The sequence below is a fragment of the Coregonus clupeaformis genome, chromosome 13, assembly GCF_020615455.1.
Source record: "Coregonus clupeaformis isolate EN_2021a chromosome 13, ASM2061545v1, whole genome shotgun sequence".
Lineage (NCBI taxonomy): Eukaryota > Metazoa > Chordata > Actinopteri > Salmoniformes > Salmonidae > Coregonus > Coregonus clupeaformis.
Window position 1 is genome coordinate 5,068,405 of NC_059204.1, and position 16,639 is coordinate 5,085,043.

Sequence of the window (16,639 nt, forward strand, 5' to 3'; positions counted from 1 at the left end):
GATTTGCACTTTTCGTTCGAACCAAAGTACGTTCAGCTCTAGGAGACACAACGCGTCTACTTCCTGAGCGGTACGACGGCTGCGTGGTCCCATGGTGTTTATACTTGCGTACTATTGTTTGTACAGATGAACGTGGTACCTTCAGGCATTTGGAAATTGCTCCCAAGGATGAACCAGACTTGTGGAGGTCTACAATAATTTTTCTGAGGACTTGGCTGATTTCTTTTGATTTTCCCATGATGTCAAGCAAAGAGGCACTGAGTTTGAAGGTAGGCCTTGAAATACATCCACAGGTACACCTCCAATTGACTCAAATTATGTCAATTAGCCTATCAGAAGCTTCTAAAGCCATGACATCATTTTCTGGAATTTTCCAAGCTGTTTAAAGGCACAGTCAACTTAGTGTATGTAAACTTCTGACCCACTGGAATTGTGATACAGTGAATTATAAGTGAAATAATCTGTCTGTAAACAATTGTTGGAAGAATTACTTGTGTCATGCACAAAGTAGATGTCCTAACCAACTTGCCAAAACTATAGTTTGTTAATATGAAATGTGTGGAGTGGTTGAAAAACAAGTTTTAATGACTCCAACCTAAGTGTACGTAAACTTCCGACTTCAACTGTACAGCAGCACTTTGATCGACCTGCATGCTGAGTTTTCCCGCCGCTTCTCAGACTTCACCAAGATTGAGACTGAGCTGGAGCTTGTATCATGAGAAAGCACCACCAGACAATTGGAGCTCATCGACATCCAATGTGACAGTGCTTTGAAGGAGAAGTACAAAACAGCAACAATAGACTAGTTCTATGGCTCACTGAATGAAACAAAGTTTCCAAACATTAAAAAGCATGCCCAAAGGATGCTTGTTTTTTTCGGGTCAACATACAGTACCAGTCAAAAGTTTGGACACACCTACTCATTCCAGAGTTTTTCTTTATTTTGACTATTTTCTACATTGTAGAATAATAGTGAAGACATCAAAACTATTCTTCAAAGTAGACACCCTTTGCCTTGATGACAGCTTTGCACACTCTTGGCATTCTCTCAACCAGCTTCATGAGGTTGGTTAACAACATGATTCCATATGTGTTATTTCATAGTTTTGATGTCTTCACTATTATTCTACAATGTAAAAAATAAAGAAAATCCCTTGAATGAGTAGGTGTGTCCAAACTTTTGACTGGTACTGTATGTGTGTGAACAAACATTCTCAGTCATGAATAACAACAAATCCTGTCACAGGTCAAATTTAACAAATGACCACTTGTCAGCTGTTCTGAGAATCTGACACCAGACTTTGATGCCCTTGCCATGAGAGGTGACCAAACCCATAGTTCACATTAAGACTTGAATAACCGTGACTGGGGTAGGCAAGGAGTATGCTTTTTCATGGTGATGGTTATGCAGTGAGAATGATCCAGCAATGCACTTGGATACAGGTAATAACTAATCAGTCAGATTTGGGCTGAGGTGATTGGATAACTGTAAATATGGCTCACAATTGAGATGAGAATTGTTCCTTAATATGCTTTCAAAAACAGACCATTCCAAATGAAACGATGCTCTTACCATATGTTTCACTCAAATTTTAGAATATACACTGCAAAATCACACAAAAATTATCAATGGAAATCAAATTTATCAACCCATGGAGGTCTGGATTTGGAGTCACCCTCAAAATTAAAGTGGAAAACCACACTACAGGCTGATCCAACTTTGATGTAATGTCCTTAAAACAAGTCAAAATGAGGCTCAGTAGTGTGTGTGGCCTCCACGTGCCTGTATGACCTCCCTACAACGCCTGGGCATGCTCCTGATGAGGTGGCGGATGGTCTCCCTGAGGGATCTCCTCCCAGACCTGGACTAAAGCATCCGCCAACTCCTGGACAGTCTGTGGTGCAACGTGGCGTTGGTGGATGGAGCGAGACATGATGTCCCAGATGTGCTCAATTGGATTCAGGTCTGGGGAACGGGCGGGCCAGTCCATAGCATCAATGCCTTCCTCTTGCAGGAACTGCTGACACACTCCAGCCACATGAGGTCTAGCATTGTCTTGCATTAGGAGGAACCCAGGGCCAACCGCACCAGCATATGGTCTCACAAGGGGTCTGAGGATCTCATCTCGGTACCTAATGGCAGTCAGGCTACCTCTGGCGAGCACATGGAGGGCTGTGCGGCCCCCCAAAGAAATGCCACCCCACATCATGACTGACCCACCGCCAAACCGGTCATGCTGGAGGATGTTGCAGGCAGCAGAACGTTCTCCACGGCGTCTCCAGACTCTGTCACGTCTGTCACATATGCTCAGTGTGAACCTGCTTTCATCTGTGAAGAGCACAGGGCGCCAGTGGCGAATTTGCCAATCTTGGTGTTCTCTGGCAAATGCCAAACATCCTGCCCGGTGTTGGGCTGTAAGCACAACCCCCACCTGTGGACGTCGGGCCCTCATACCACCCTCATGGAGTCTGTTTCTGACCGTTTGAGCAGACACATGCACATTTGTGGCCTGCTGGAGGTCATTTTGCAGGGCTCTGGCAGTGCTCCTCCTGCTCCTCCTTGCACAAAGGCGGAGGTAGCGGTCCTGCTGCTGGGTTGTTGCCCTCCTACGGCCTCCTCCACGTCTCCTGATGTACTGGCCTGTCTCCTGGTAGCGCTCCATGCTCTGGACACTACGCTGACAGACACAGCAAACCTTCTTGCCACAGCTCGCATTGATGTGCCATCCTGAATGAGCTGCACTACCTGAGCCACTTGTGTGGGTTGTAGACTCCGTCTCATGCTACCACTAGAGTGAAAGCACCGCCAGCATTCAAAAGTGACCAAAACATCAGCCAGGAAGCATAGGAACTGAGAAGTGGTCTGTGGTCACCACCTGCAGAACCACTTCTTTTTTGGGGGTGTCTTGCTAATTGCCTATAATTTCCACCTGTTGTCTATTCCATTTGCACAACAGCATGTGAAATGTATTGTCAATCAGTGTTGCTTCCTAAGTGGACAGTTTGATTTCACAGAAGTGTGATTGACTTGGAGTTACATTGTGTTGTTTAAATGTTCCCTTTATTTTTTTGAGCAGTGTATATTTTTTTACACATCTGCTGTTACATTTTGCATGTCATATAATATATATCTATTTTTAAGTTAGCATATTGTGACTAAGTTTGATTGTACTTTACAAGGGTATAGATGCAGGATCTGTGTGTGTTTTTGACTGTGTCTGTGATGTTATAAATTATATACATTTTGTGAAAAGTGTGTTCACAAAAAACAAGGGTAGAGATGGTACAAGGGTAGAATTGTTCTGCAAGCATATGTACACCTACAGTACACTAGTAGTTGCGTGTCAATGTGAAAATGAATAAAGGCTTCACATGTTTTGTCACACATATAGTATGTGGCCCTTGAGCCAAAAGGTTTGGCCACCCCTGGGCTAGGGGTTGTTTCTGGACAGGCCATGGGTATTATGGGAGCTCAGTCAGCCAGTCAGTCAGTCTGGCACTGTCAAAAAATGTTAATAGCTGTCAAATACTTGCTTCCTTTGTCCTTGGGGGAATCTCAATTGCATTTCCTTGATTCGTTGCATCCTCTCTCCTCAAAACCCATTGGATGAAAAGGTCAGAGGTCTCTCCCCTCTCATCCAATGGGTTTTGAGAAGGAAGCGAGGAGAGAGGATGTGAGGAATGAGGGAAATGCAATTGTGATTCTCCCCTTGTTTCCTCCATTCCTCATCTCCCTCTCAAAAGCACATTGGGGGAGAGGAGTGAAAGTTCCTCTCCTCAGGCTCCAATGTACTTTCAAGGAGAGGCTAGGAGTGGAGGAAACAAGGACATAGGAAGCAAGAATGTGATGTTTAGTTTTCTCACACACTGCTTGAAGAGTTTACTGATTATGATTTCATTGTCGGTTATTATTATTGTAAATGATTTTGTCGACAGAACCCATTGTATTATATTATTGTATTAAATTATAGAAACGCTGTTGTTTATACTTTTAATTATTCTGGAATGTTTAGCATGGCTATAAATGATCGTGAAGTGCTATAAATGATTGAGAAGTTCACTAAAGCACAAACAGACCTGGCTACTAGGCATGACAAAAAAACATGCAGTGTCCATGTTTTATGTGACTAGGGCTGTTACAGTGACCATATTACCGTAGTCATGATGCACAACATTTCTATAGGCTATGTCATTGCGTGAGAAAATAGTTTTGATGGCCTCTATTAAAAAGAGGAGGATCCCATCAGCTTTCTATAGGCTAGATCTACTATATTTATTTCTCTACTTTCCTAATATTAAGCACATTGGGAGTATAGCCGACCTGGCTGGCATGAAAATGACCCGCGGGAAAAGCATCCTCCATTCGCTATTTAAGTGCATAGATTACATGTATTTTTCCCCCTGCCCTTGTTCCAACAGGTGCATGATAACGGTCCATTCTAAATCAAAACAAATTTCACACATATATTTAGTATATGTAAAGACAAGATTAAATGAATAATAGTCTGATGGGTGACAATATTATCACTTGTGAATGATGCCCAGCATGTGCAGTAAGGCAAGAAACAGCACATGCCTTTTCTTGCAACTTTTTCAAATCATAGTCACACACATCATTTAGCCTAGCCCATAGGCCTATATGTTTTGATAACGTTTATGTCACAACTAAAGTGGTAAAATAACTCCAAACATAGCCTATAGGCCTACAACCACTGGAACACGGTTAGAGAGCACATAGCCTACAAAGCCTAGTGAAACGTGTTCTTATAAGCCCAGTCAATGCACAATTGCATGTGAAAACAGAGTTTTGACTGGCCACTATTTAAAACAGGATCCCAGCCTTCTCATGCTGCTATACAACCTGGCATACATAGGCGGCACATGAGTTTCAAGTTTGGGGAAGCTAATTTTCACCATAAAAATTCACCTTTATAATAAAGCATTCCATTCATCATTGCATTTGCAGACTTATGTAAGAGCCTACTATTCGTAATGTGATGAGTAGATTGGATAGTCATAATTTAGGCGAATAATATAACTCAATCACTGTTCGCAAAAAAATACCATTCAATGCATGGCTGAGCTCGTATAGCATAGAGTAGGCCTAGGCTATATCAGATATATTTCTTCTTTCTTTGCATGGGAAAAATGTGGCCTTTTATAAACACATTTCATGCAGTTCTACTACACTTTATATGACTGGAGACATTAGCAGAATCTTTTTTAATACAACAAATTACAGGGTAGCCTACTCTGCTGACAATGAGAAACAGATCAATAAAAACAAGATTGTCCATATAATAGGCCTATGAGAAGGGGACACATAAATATAATATTCAGATTCAGATTGTTCTAATAGTCACATGTACAGGGTTGCAGGTGTGATTGCAGGGTACAGTGAAAATCTTAGGCTTCGAGCTCCAACATGCAGGGCTAGTGAAAATAATGAATGGTTATAAAGAAACTATATAAATGGACATAACACTATATACATAATAACTGTGGCAGTGATGAATGAATACATGTCCATTGGGGTGGAGGCTGAGTAAATACTGTTAAGGGGGTAAGGTGGAATGACCAGATTGGGAGCAGCAGCATGACCATTGAGGGAAATAAAAACAAAAAGGTAATAATATATTTATTAACAACTGCAACAGTGATGAACAATAAATATGACATCAATCTAAACTGGAATAGGGAATTATTGTAAAAACTAACTTTTAAGTAGATAAAATACATTAGTCTTTTCATTGTCTTCTCTCTCCAGCTATAACCATTTGCTTTCCAAACTGTTTTCCTGCGATTGTATTTTGAAATATTGTGATATGCCTGGCTTGGCCTCTACTTTTCACAGACAGTGGTAACTCAACAATAATCTGCCCAAATTGTGCACTCTGCCTTTCCTTCCGACTGTAGGCAATACGATTTAAAACAATCCACAACTTATTATTTTAAAATAAGCTAATAATCCTCTATGGCCTAATCATGCTTTAGTAGCCTATTTTGAATTATTTTATTTATTTCTACATAGACAGTAGTAGGCAATTTAATTCAATTTACTTTAGGAAAAGCTTCCCCTAGCCTTATGGACGCGCTGCCTATGCGTGCATGTTAAAAACGTAACCGCACCTAACCTCCATTCGCTATTCTATCTGTTTAGCCTCAGCCCAAACTTTTGTCGCCATTACCAGTTGTTGTCTTAGCCCTCTCGAATAACACCTGTGATTGCGTTATGCCTGTCTCCCATGTCAATATGCCTAGCCTATTGATGTTTGGGTTAGTCCTTATTATACAATTTCACTGTAGAACCCCCAGTCCCGCTCAACCAGCCTCTGTCATGAGCCCTCTCACTCCACCGGGTTACCACCTTAATGTGTTTCCACTATCTTCCACTCTGCTCATCTCTCTCTCTCTACTCAGCCTAACGAGCTCCACCTGTCCCTGCTCTGCTCGGCTCTAATTACTCTGCCAGCTGCGCTGCATTACCCACTAACCTCTCCCAGTATTTAAAGTCCCGTCTTTCAGCTCTCCTTTGTCAGATCGTCTGCAAAGCTCACACCCGGAACCTGTGTGCTCGCGCTTCTGGCTCACCCCTGTTTTGTGACCCCCGGACCTGCCTGATTCTTGGATACTCTTCTGCCCCAGGAAAACCAGACCTGCTTTCTGCCATTACGACTCCTGACTACTCTTCGACCCCGGTAACTCTGACCAGCCTTCTGCCTTGCTACAACGTATTTGGATTTCCCTTGAACTGTACTTCTGCCTGTTTTCATCCGCCCCGTTGTGTCTGTGTTTCCTCCCCCAGGACTTCTGGACCACCAACCACCGGCGTCATCGGACGCATCGCTGCCACTGGGGGAGGCACAGACCCAGCACATTCGGACGGGATAACCCCTGGAGCCTTCACTCACTCCCTACATCCCTTTCCCCTTAAGTTTAAATAAACTTTCTGGTGTGACGCAATTGTGGTCCTCTTGTCGTCTGTCTGAACTGAAGGACAGTCAGCGCACACTTCCCCCGACATGGAAGCCGAAGAACCTGAGCAACCCACCGCCATGCTACGCCTGGAACACACTGAGAGAGAGCTAAGCCGCATGAGCGGCGACGTCACCTCTCTGCTTCAGGTCGGCCACCAACAGCATCAGCAGTTCCAGCAGCACCAGCAGCAGTCCCAGCAGCAGCAACAACTCGCCAGGATCATCCAACTCCTCACCAACCTTACCCCAGCCAGTCTGCCCACCAGCCCTGCCTCCGAGTTACCTGCCCCGGTCATAGCAGCCGCTACCCCGGAACCCAAGATTGGAAACCCCGAGCGGTTCAACGGCGATTCTACCCAGGTCCGGCCATTCCTGACTAGCTGCCGACTTCAGTTCTCCTTGCAGCCAAGGACCTTCGCCACGGAGGGCTAGGGTCGGGTATGCCATCACTCACCTGACGGGCCGAGGCTCGACTCTGGGGGAACAGCAGAGTTCGAACGTCAAACCCCCGCATGTGCAACCTTCGACCTGTTTGCTGAGGAGATGCTGAAGGTGTTTGACCTGGATTCACCAACCGCAGAGGCGTCTCGTGAACTGTTCAGTATTCGACAAGGCAGACGTACAGTCGCAGACCATTCCATCGACTTCCGAACCCTGGCAAGACGAAGTTCTTGGAACACACCCTCGTTGGTGGACGCGTTCTTCCATAGCTTGGCTGACTATATCAAGGACGAGTTGGTCTCCCATGAACTGCCTTCCACTCTTGATGAAGCCATCGCACTGACTGTCCGGATCGACAGAAGGATACAGACCCGTCGCCGTGAGAGGGGGGCGCCAAGGTCCACCAACTACCGGCATTCGGAGAGATCCGACTGGGCTCCTGTCAGCTACTGCCACTCACCCAAGTCAGCTTGATCAGTCTGAGCCTATGGAGATTGGGCGAGCCTCTCTCACTCCTGCAGAGCGCCAGCGCCGCTTCACCTCAAACCTCTGCCTCTATTGTGGAGGTGATGGACATCGTGTGGTAACCTGCCCTTTAAAGGCCGAAGCTCACCGGGCATAGGGGGAGTCCGGTTGAGCTCAATGACCACCCAGTCCTCCGACCGCAAACCCTTGCTGCAAGTTCACCTCCGCCTCTCTGACTCAACTCACACCCTGGCTGCTCTGGTGGATTCGGGCGCCGAAGCCAACATAATGGACATCAAGCTGGCACGCCAACTGGGACTGGAGAACCTCCGTTTGACACCTCCTATTCCTGCCCGGGCACTGGACGGACACTTACTCGGATCGGTCACTCATGTCACGGCCCCGGTCTTGATGGGTCTGTCCGGAAACCATCAAGAAACTATCCAGTTTCACCTGCTCCCCTCTCCAGGCCAACCCCTCATCCTGGGTTACCCATGGCTCCGCCCGGCACAACCCTCAGCTCGACTGGGTGACCGGGGTGATCAGGGAGTGGGGAGAGGACTGCCACCGAACCTGCCTGCTTGCTGCCGCACTTACCCCCTCGGCCAGTACCTACTAACTCCGCTCCTGACCTCTCCCATGTCCCAGAATGCTACCATGGTCTCAGAGAAGTGTTTAACAAAGCAAGAGCCACATCTCTGCCCCCCTCACCGACCGCACGACTGTGCCATCGACCTCCTCCCTGGAACAGCCCCTCCAAGGGGCCGTCTTTATTCGTTGTCTGCTCCTGAAAGAAGGTCCATGGAGGACTACATCAATGGCTCTCTGTCCACAGGATTGATCCGTTCATCTTCATCTCCGGCTGGTGCTGGCTTCTTCTTTGTGGGGAAGAGGGACGGATCTCTTCGCCCTGCATCGACTACAGGGGACTCAACGACATCACAGTGAAAAACCGTTACCCTCTCCCTCTGCTCACCTCTGCTTTTGAGTTGCTCCAGGGAGCCACTGTTTTTACCAAGTTGGATCTCAGAAACGCTTACCACCTAGTGCGGATCCGGGGAGGGAGATGAATGGAAGACCGCATTCAATACACCAACAGGCCACTACGAGTATCTGGTTATGCCTTTTGGCCTCACCAATGCTCCTGCTGTGTTCCAGGCTCTAGTGAATGATGTACTGCGGGACATGTTAAACAAGTTTGTCTTCGTTTACCTGGATGACATCCTAATCTACTCCAGAAACCTGTCTGAACACACCCGCCATGTCCAGCAAGTCCTTCATCGTCTTCTGGAGAATTCCCTCTACGCCAAGGCAGAGAAATGTGAGTTTCACGTCAAGACAGTGGCCTTCCTGGGGTACATAGTGGCAGAGGGAAGTATCCAAATGGATCCTGCCAAAGTATCAGCAGTCACTTCATGGCCAGTTCCGGAGAACAGAAAGAAGCTGCAACAGTTTCTGGGGTTTGCTAACTTCTATAGAAAGTTTATCCGGAACTACAGTACCGTTGCTGCCCCTCTCACTGCTCTAACCAGCACCAAGCAACCCTTCACCTGGACCCCAGCAGCCGACAAGGCCTTCAGTACCCTCAAGGTAAGGTTCACCTCCGCTCCCATCCTCCAGATGCCTGACGTGGACCGGCAATTCATTGTGGAGGTGGACGCCTCGGATGTGGGAGTTGGTGCTGTGATTTCTCAGTGGGCTGCGGAGGATAGGAAGCTCCATCCCTGTGCCTTTTTCTCACGTCGGTTGTCCCCCCTCTGAGTGCAATTACGACATAGGAACCGAGAGCTGCTGGCTGTGAAGCTTGCCTTGGAGGAGTGGCGTCACTGGCTGGAGGGGTCCACCATTCCATTTCGTTTGGACCGATCATAAGAACTTGGAGTACATCCGCACGGCCAAACGGTTGAACTCCAGGCAGTCCCGCTGGGCCCTGTTCTTCACCAGGTTTAATTTCACTCTGTCATACCGGCCTGGGTCACGCAACACCAAGCCAGACGCCCTCTCCCGTCAATTCCAGAAGGATGACAACCCCTCCAAGGATCCTGTGTCGATTCTGCCAAGTCCCTGCATCGTAGCAGCTCTGACCTGGGCTGTTGAGGAACAGGTGCTGGAAGCTCTCCGTAACCAGCCCGGTCCCAGCACTTGCCCAGCTGACCGCCTTTTTGTCCCCGAAAACCTAAGGTCCCAGGTCGTTCAGTGGGGACATGACTCCCGCCTAGCTTGTCACCCTGGCTCCACCCGCACTTACAACCTGCTCGCCCAGAGGTTCTGGTGGCCCGCTCTGAGAAAGGATGTACGGGAATTCGTCCAAGCCTGCCCCATCTGCAACCAACACAAGTCGTCCTGCCAGCCCCCAGCCGGATTGCTGCAGCCCCTGCCTGTGCCCAGACGTCCCTGGTCTCACATCGCCCCTTGACTTTGTCACGGGGCTGCCCCCTTCAAGGGGCAAGACCGTCATTCTCACCATAGTTGACCGATTCAGCAAGATGGCACACTTCATTCCCCTCCCCAAGCTCCCAACCGCCAAGGAGACCGCCCAGGTGGTCCTGGAACACGTCTTCCGGATCCACGGACTGCCAAAGGATGTAGTTTCTGACCGTGGTCCACAATTCTCCTCCGCCTTTTGGAAGGAGTTCTGTCACCTGCTGGGAGCCACAGTCAGTCTGACTTCCGGATTCCATCCCCAATCCAATGGGCAGTCAGAGCGGGCAAATCAGGAGCTCGAGAAGGCACTGCGATGCATGACTTCACGCAACCCCCACTCCTGGTCGCAGCAATTGACATGGGTGGAGTACGCACACAATTCTCTGACCTGCTCTGCCATCGGTATGTCCCCTTTCCAATGTGTTTATGGATACCAGCCTCCTCTATTTGCCAGTCAGGAAGGGGAGGTTACTTGCCCATCTGCACTTGCGTTTGCCCGTCGATGTCGCCGCACCTGGTCACAGGCCCGAGCCACACTTCTCAGATCCGTTGCCAGCTACACTACCGGGGCCAACCGTCGGAGAATCCCTGCTCCCACCTACCATGTTGGTCAAAGGGTGTGGTTGTCGTCAAGGAACCTGCCACTCAGGGTGGAGTCGCAGAAGTTGGCACCTCGGTTCATTGGCCCATTCCCTATCATAAGAGTGATTAGCCCAACTGCTGTCCGGCTCCAACTGCCTAATTCCATGAGGGTGCACCCCACTTTCCATGTGTCTAAGATTAAGCCCATTCATGAGAGTCCGCTGGTCCCTGCTGCGCCTTGTCCTCCTCCTCCACGGCTCGTCGATGGTGGTCTGGTTTACACCGTCCGCCGCCTGCTTCGGTCCAGACGGAGGGGTAGGGGTCTCCAGTACCTCATTGACTGGGAGGGCTATGGACCTGAGGAAAGGACCTGGGTGCCAGCTAGTCGGATTGTGGATAGGACTCTCATCACCGCCTTCCACCAACGGCATCCTGATCAACCTGCAATCCGTAGGGGGCCGCCCCAGAGGGATCCCTAACCGTCCTGCCCGCTCGGCTTCCTGTCCTGTGCCTGATCCTGTCTCGGGACCTGTCCCATCTCCCCGACCACGGCCCTCCGGCTTCCTCCGAGGATGAGGGCGTTCGCTCGGACCGTTCGGAGGAGTTCTAGCCCTCCTCCGGCTCCCCTCCTCCCGCCCGGCGTGGTGTTGCTCTTGGGACTTCTGGGGCCGTCCCTTGGGGGGGTTCTGTCATGAGCCCTCTCACTCCACCGGGTTACCACCTTAATGTGTTTCCACTATCTTCCACTCTGCTCATCTCTCTCTCTCTACTCAGCCTAACGAGCTCCACCTGTCCCTGCTCTGCTCGGCTCTAATTACTCTGCCAGCTGCGCTGCATTACCCACTAACCTCTCCCAGTATTTAAAGTCCCGTCTTTCAGCTCTCCTTTGTCAGATCGTCTGCAAAGCTCACACCCGAACCTGTGTGCTCGCGCTTCTGGCTCACCCCTGTTTTGTGACCCCGGACCTGCCTGATTCTTGGATACTCTTCTGCCCCAGGAAAACCAGACCTGCTTTCTGCCATTACGACTCCTGACTACTCTTCGACCCCGGTAACTCTGACCAGCCTTCTGCCTTGCTACAACGTATTTGGATTTCCCTTGAACTGTACTTCTGCCTGTTTTCATCCGCCCCGTTGTGTCTGTGTTTCCTCCCCCTCCAGGACTTCTGGACCACCAACCACCGGCGTCATCGGACGCATCGCTGCCACTGGGGGGAGGCACAGACCCAGCACATTCGGACGGGATAACCCCTGGAGCCTTCACTCACTCCCTACATCCCTTTCCCCTTAAGTTTAAATAAACTTTCTGGTGTGACGCAATTGTGGTCCTCTTGTCGTCTGTCTGAACCGTGACAGCCTCAGAGAGCTCCTTTGTCCCACCCCCCATACATGCGGAGACCGGCTCAATCGGTACCTCCAGTGATGCTATCTCTTTCATAGTTACCCAATGCTTAGGTGTACCTCCACAATCTGGTTTCGGAGTTGGTCATGGGTGCACCTCAGCCACGCTCAAGGTCCTAAACGATATAATAACCGCGATCGATAAAAGACAGTACTGTGCAGCCGTCTTCATCGACCTGACCAAGGCTTTTGACTCTGTCAATCACCGCATTCTTATTGGCAGACTAAATAGCCTTGGTTTCTCAAATGACTGCCTCGCCTGGTTCACCAACTACTTCTCAGATAGAGTTCAATGTGTCAAATTGGAGGGCCTGTTGTCTGGACCTCTGGCAGTCTCTATGGGGGTGCCACAGGGTTCAATTCTTGGGCCGACTCTATTCTCTGTGTATATCAATGATGTCGCTCTTGCTGCTGGTGACTCTTAGATCCACCTCTACGCAGACGACGCCATTTTGTATACATCTGGCCCTTCACTGGACACTGTGTTAACAAACCTCCAAACGAGCTTCAATGCCATACAACACTCCTTCCGTGGCCTCCAACTGCTCTTAAATGCTAGTAAAACTAAATGCATGCTCTTCAATCGAACGCTGCTTGCACCCGCCCGCCCGACTAGAATCACTACTCTCGGCGGGTCTGACTTAGAATATGTGGACAACTACAAATACCTAGGTGTCTGGTTAGACTGTAAACTATTCTTCCAGACTCACATTAAGCATCTCCAATCCAAAGTTAAAATGCAACAATTTCGCAACAAAGCATCCTTCACTCATGCTGCTAAACATGCCCTCGTAAAACTGACTATCCTACCGATCCTTGACTTCGGCGATGTCATTTACAAAATAGCTTCCAACACTCTACTCAGCAAATTGGATGTAGTCTATCACAGTGCCATCCGTTTTGTCACCAAAGCCCCATATACTACCCACCATTGTGACCTGTACGCTATCGTTGGCTGGCCCTCACTACATATTCGTCGCCAAACCCACTGGCTCCAGGTCATCTATAAATCACTTCTAGGCAAATCCCCGCCTTATCTTAGAACATTGGTCACCATAGCAACACCCACCCGTAGTATGCGTTCCAGCAGGTATATCTCACTGGTCATCCCCAAAGCCAACACCTCCTTTGGCCGCCATTCCTTCCAGTTCTCTGCTGCAAATGACTGCAACGAACTGCAAAAATCTCTGAAGCTGGAGACTCTTATCTCCCTCACTAACTTTAAGCATCAGTTGTCAGAGCAGCTTACCGATCACTGCACCTGTACACAGCCCATCTGTAATTAGTCCACCCAACTACCTCATCCCCATATTGTTATTTACATTGTTATTAATTTTGCTCATTTGCACCCCAGTATCTCTATTTGCACATCATCTTCTGCACATCTATCACTCCAGTGTTAATACTAAATTGTAATTATTTTGCACTATGGCCAATTTATTGCCTTACCTCCATAACTTACTACATTTGCACACACTGTATATAGATTTTCTATTGTGTTATTGACTGTATGTTTTGTTTATTCCATATGTAACTCTGTGTTGTTGTTCATTTTATCACACTGCTTTACTTTATCTTGGCCAGGTCGCAGTTGTAAATGAGAACTTGTTCGAAACTGGCTTACCTGGTTCAATAAAGGTAAAATAAAATAAAATAGATTGCAGGCTACGGATGAGGGTCATTCTAAATAAAAAATAATTCCACCCATAGGCTATATGTAAAGACCAGATTAAATTAATAGCTTGATGGGTGAGAACATTATCAAGTGCTTGTCAAATTGCGAATGAGAGACTGATGAAGTCTGTGCAACCTGCGCAAGAAACAGAGCAGAGCTCATGCCTTTCATTTTCAAATCATTAATAGTCGCATCATGCAGCCTTAGAATGTATAAAAAATCTAAACATATAGCCTAATGTTTGTTTCACAACTAAAATTGCAGAAATAACTCTAAATTAAGCATATAAGAGGACCTGTTTCTTTGTTATCTGTGCACTCCCTCGGAAATCGTTTGGAGAAAATGTCCTATTTTATCCAGAAATGTTCAATTGTATTCTTCATACTATACTGAACAAATATAAACGCAACATGCAACAATTTAAAAGACTTTACTGAGTTACAGTTCATAAAGGAAATCAGTAAATTGAAATACATTAGGCCCTGGGTAGGGGCGCAGCCATAGGTGGGCCTGGGAGGGCATAGGCCCACCCACTGGGGAGCCAGGCCCCGCCAATCAGAACGCCAGATCAGGGCCTAACATCAGGACAATTCAGAATATGCTATTCTGTTCTTTTGAAATAGAATACATTTTCTTCATAGTTTCTTTAAACTAAAATAAATTGATTATTTGTGATGGTGTAGGCTATATTAAATTGATTTATTAGATGTTTTTAAAATGTGGTCCTCTGTAGCTCAGCTGGTAGAGCACGGCGCTTGTAACGCCAAGGTAGTGGGTTCGATCCCCGGGACCACCCATACACAAAAAATGTATGCACGCATGACTGTAAGTCGATTTGTATAAAAGCGTCTGCTAAATGGCATATTATTATTATTATTACAGTGCATTCGGAAAGTATTCAGACCCCTTGAATTTCCCAACATTTTGTTAAGTTACAGCCTTATTCTAAAATTGAACTATTTTTTCACCTCAAACTGGTTTTTAAAAATGTTTGCTAAGAGTTGACAGTGCATGTCTGAACAAAAATCAAGCCACGAGGTCAAAGGAATTGTCCGTAGAGCTCCGAGACAGGAGCTCTGTAATGACAAAGCAAAAACAGGTTATACATTTTTGCTGAAATATGACATTTACATGAGTATTCAGACCCTTTACTCAGTACTTTGTTGAAGCACCTTTGGCAGCAATTAAAGCCTTGAGTCTTCTTGGGTATGACGCTACAAGCTTGGCACACCTATATTTTGGGAGTTTCTCACATTCTTCTCTGCAGATCCTTTTAAGCTCTATCAGGTTGGATGGAGAGCGTCGCTGCACAGCTATTTTCAAGTCTCTCCAGAGATGTTTGATCGGGTTCAAGTCCGGCTTCTGAACACGCAAGGACATTGAGACTTGTCCCAAAGCCACTCCTGTGTTGTCTTGGCTGTGTGCTTAGGGTCGTTGTCCTGTTGGAAGGTGAACCTTCACCCCCAGTCTGAGGTCCTGAGCGCTCTGGAGCAGGTTTTCATCAAGGATCTCTCTGTACTTTGCTCCGTTCCTCTTTCCCTCGATCCTGACTAGTCTCCCAGTCATTGCCACTGAAAAACATTCCCACAGCATGATGCTGCTACCACCATGCTTCACCAAAGGGATGGTGCCAGGTTTCCTCCAGACGTGACACTTGCATTCAGGCCAAAGACTTCAATCTTGGTTTCATCAGACCAGAGAATTTTGTTTCTCATGGTCTGAGAGTTGTTTAGGTGCCTTCTGGCAAACTCCAAGCGGGCTGTCATGTGCCTTTTACTGAGGAGTTGCTTCTGTCTGGCCACTCTATAAAGGCCTGATTGGTGGAGTGCTGCAGAGATGGTTGTCCTTCTGGAAGGTTCTCCCATCTCCACAGAAGAACTCTGTCAGTGACCATCGGGTTCTTTGTCACCTCCCTGACCAAGACCCTTCGCCACCGATTGCTCAGTTTGGCCGGGCAGTCAGCTCTAGGAAGAGTTTTGGTGGTTCCAAACTTCATCCATTTAAGAATGATGGAGGCCACTGTGTTCTTGGGGACCTTCAATGCTGCAGAAATGTTTTGGTACCCTTCCCCAGATCTGTGCCTCAACACAATGCTGTCTCGGAACACTACGAACAATTCCTTTGACCTCGTGGCTTGGTTTTTGCTCAGACGTGCACTGTCAACTGTGGGACCTTATATAGACAGGTGTGTGCCTTTCCAAATCATACCCAATCAATTTGAATTTACCACATGTGGACTCCAATCAAGTTGTAGAAACATCAAGGATGATCAATGAAAACAGGATGCACCTGAGCTCAATTTCGAGTCTCATAGCAAAGGGTCTGAATACTTATGTAAATAAGGAATTTCTGTTTAAGACATTTGCATAAAATTAAAAAAATATGTTTTCGCTTCATCATTATGGGGTATTGTGTGTAGATTGATGAGGAATTTGTTTTACTCAATTTTAGCATAAGGCTGTAACGTAACAAAATGTGGAAATAGCGAAGGGGTCTGAATACTTTCCGAATGCACTGTGTGTATGATGGTGTGTATAGACATTATGGACAGGATGAATAGAAAAGGTGTGCTGCAGTAGTTACATAGGATGAGCCTTGACTAGAATACAGTATATACATATTAAATGGGTAAAACAGTATGTAAACATTATTAAAGTGACCAGTGAGTGTTCAAT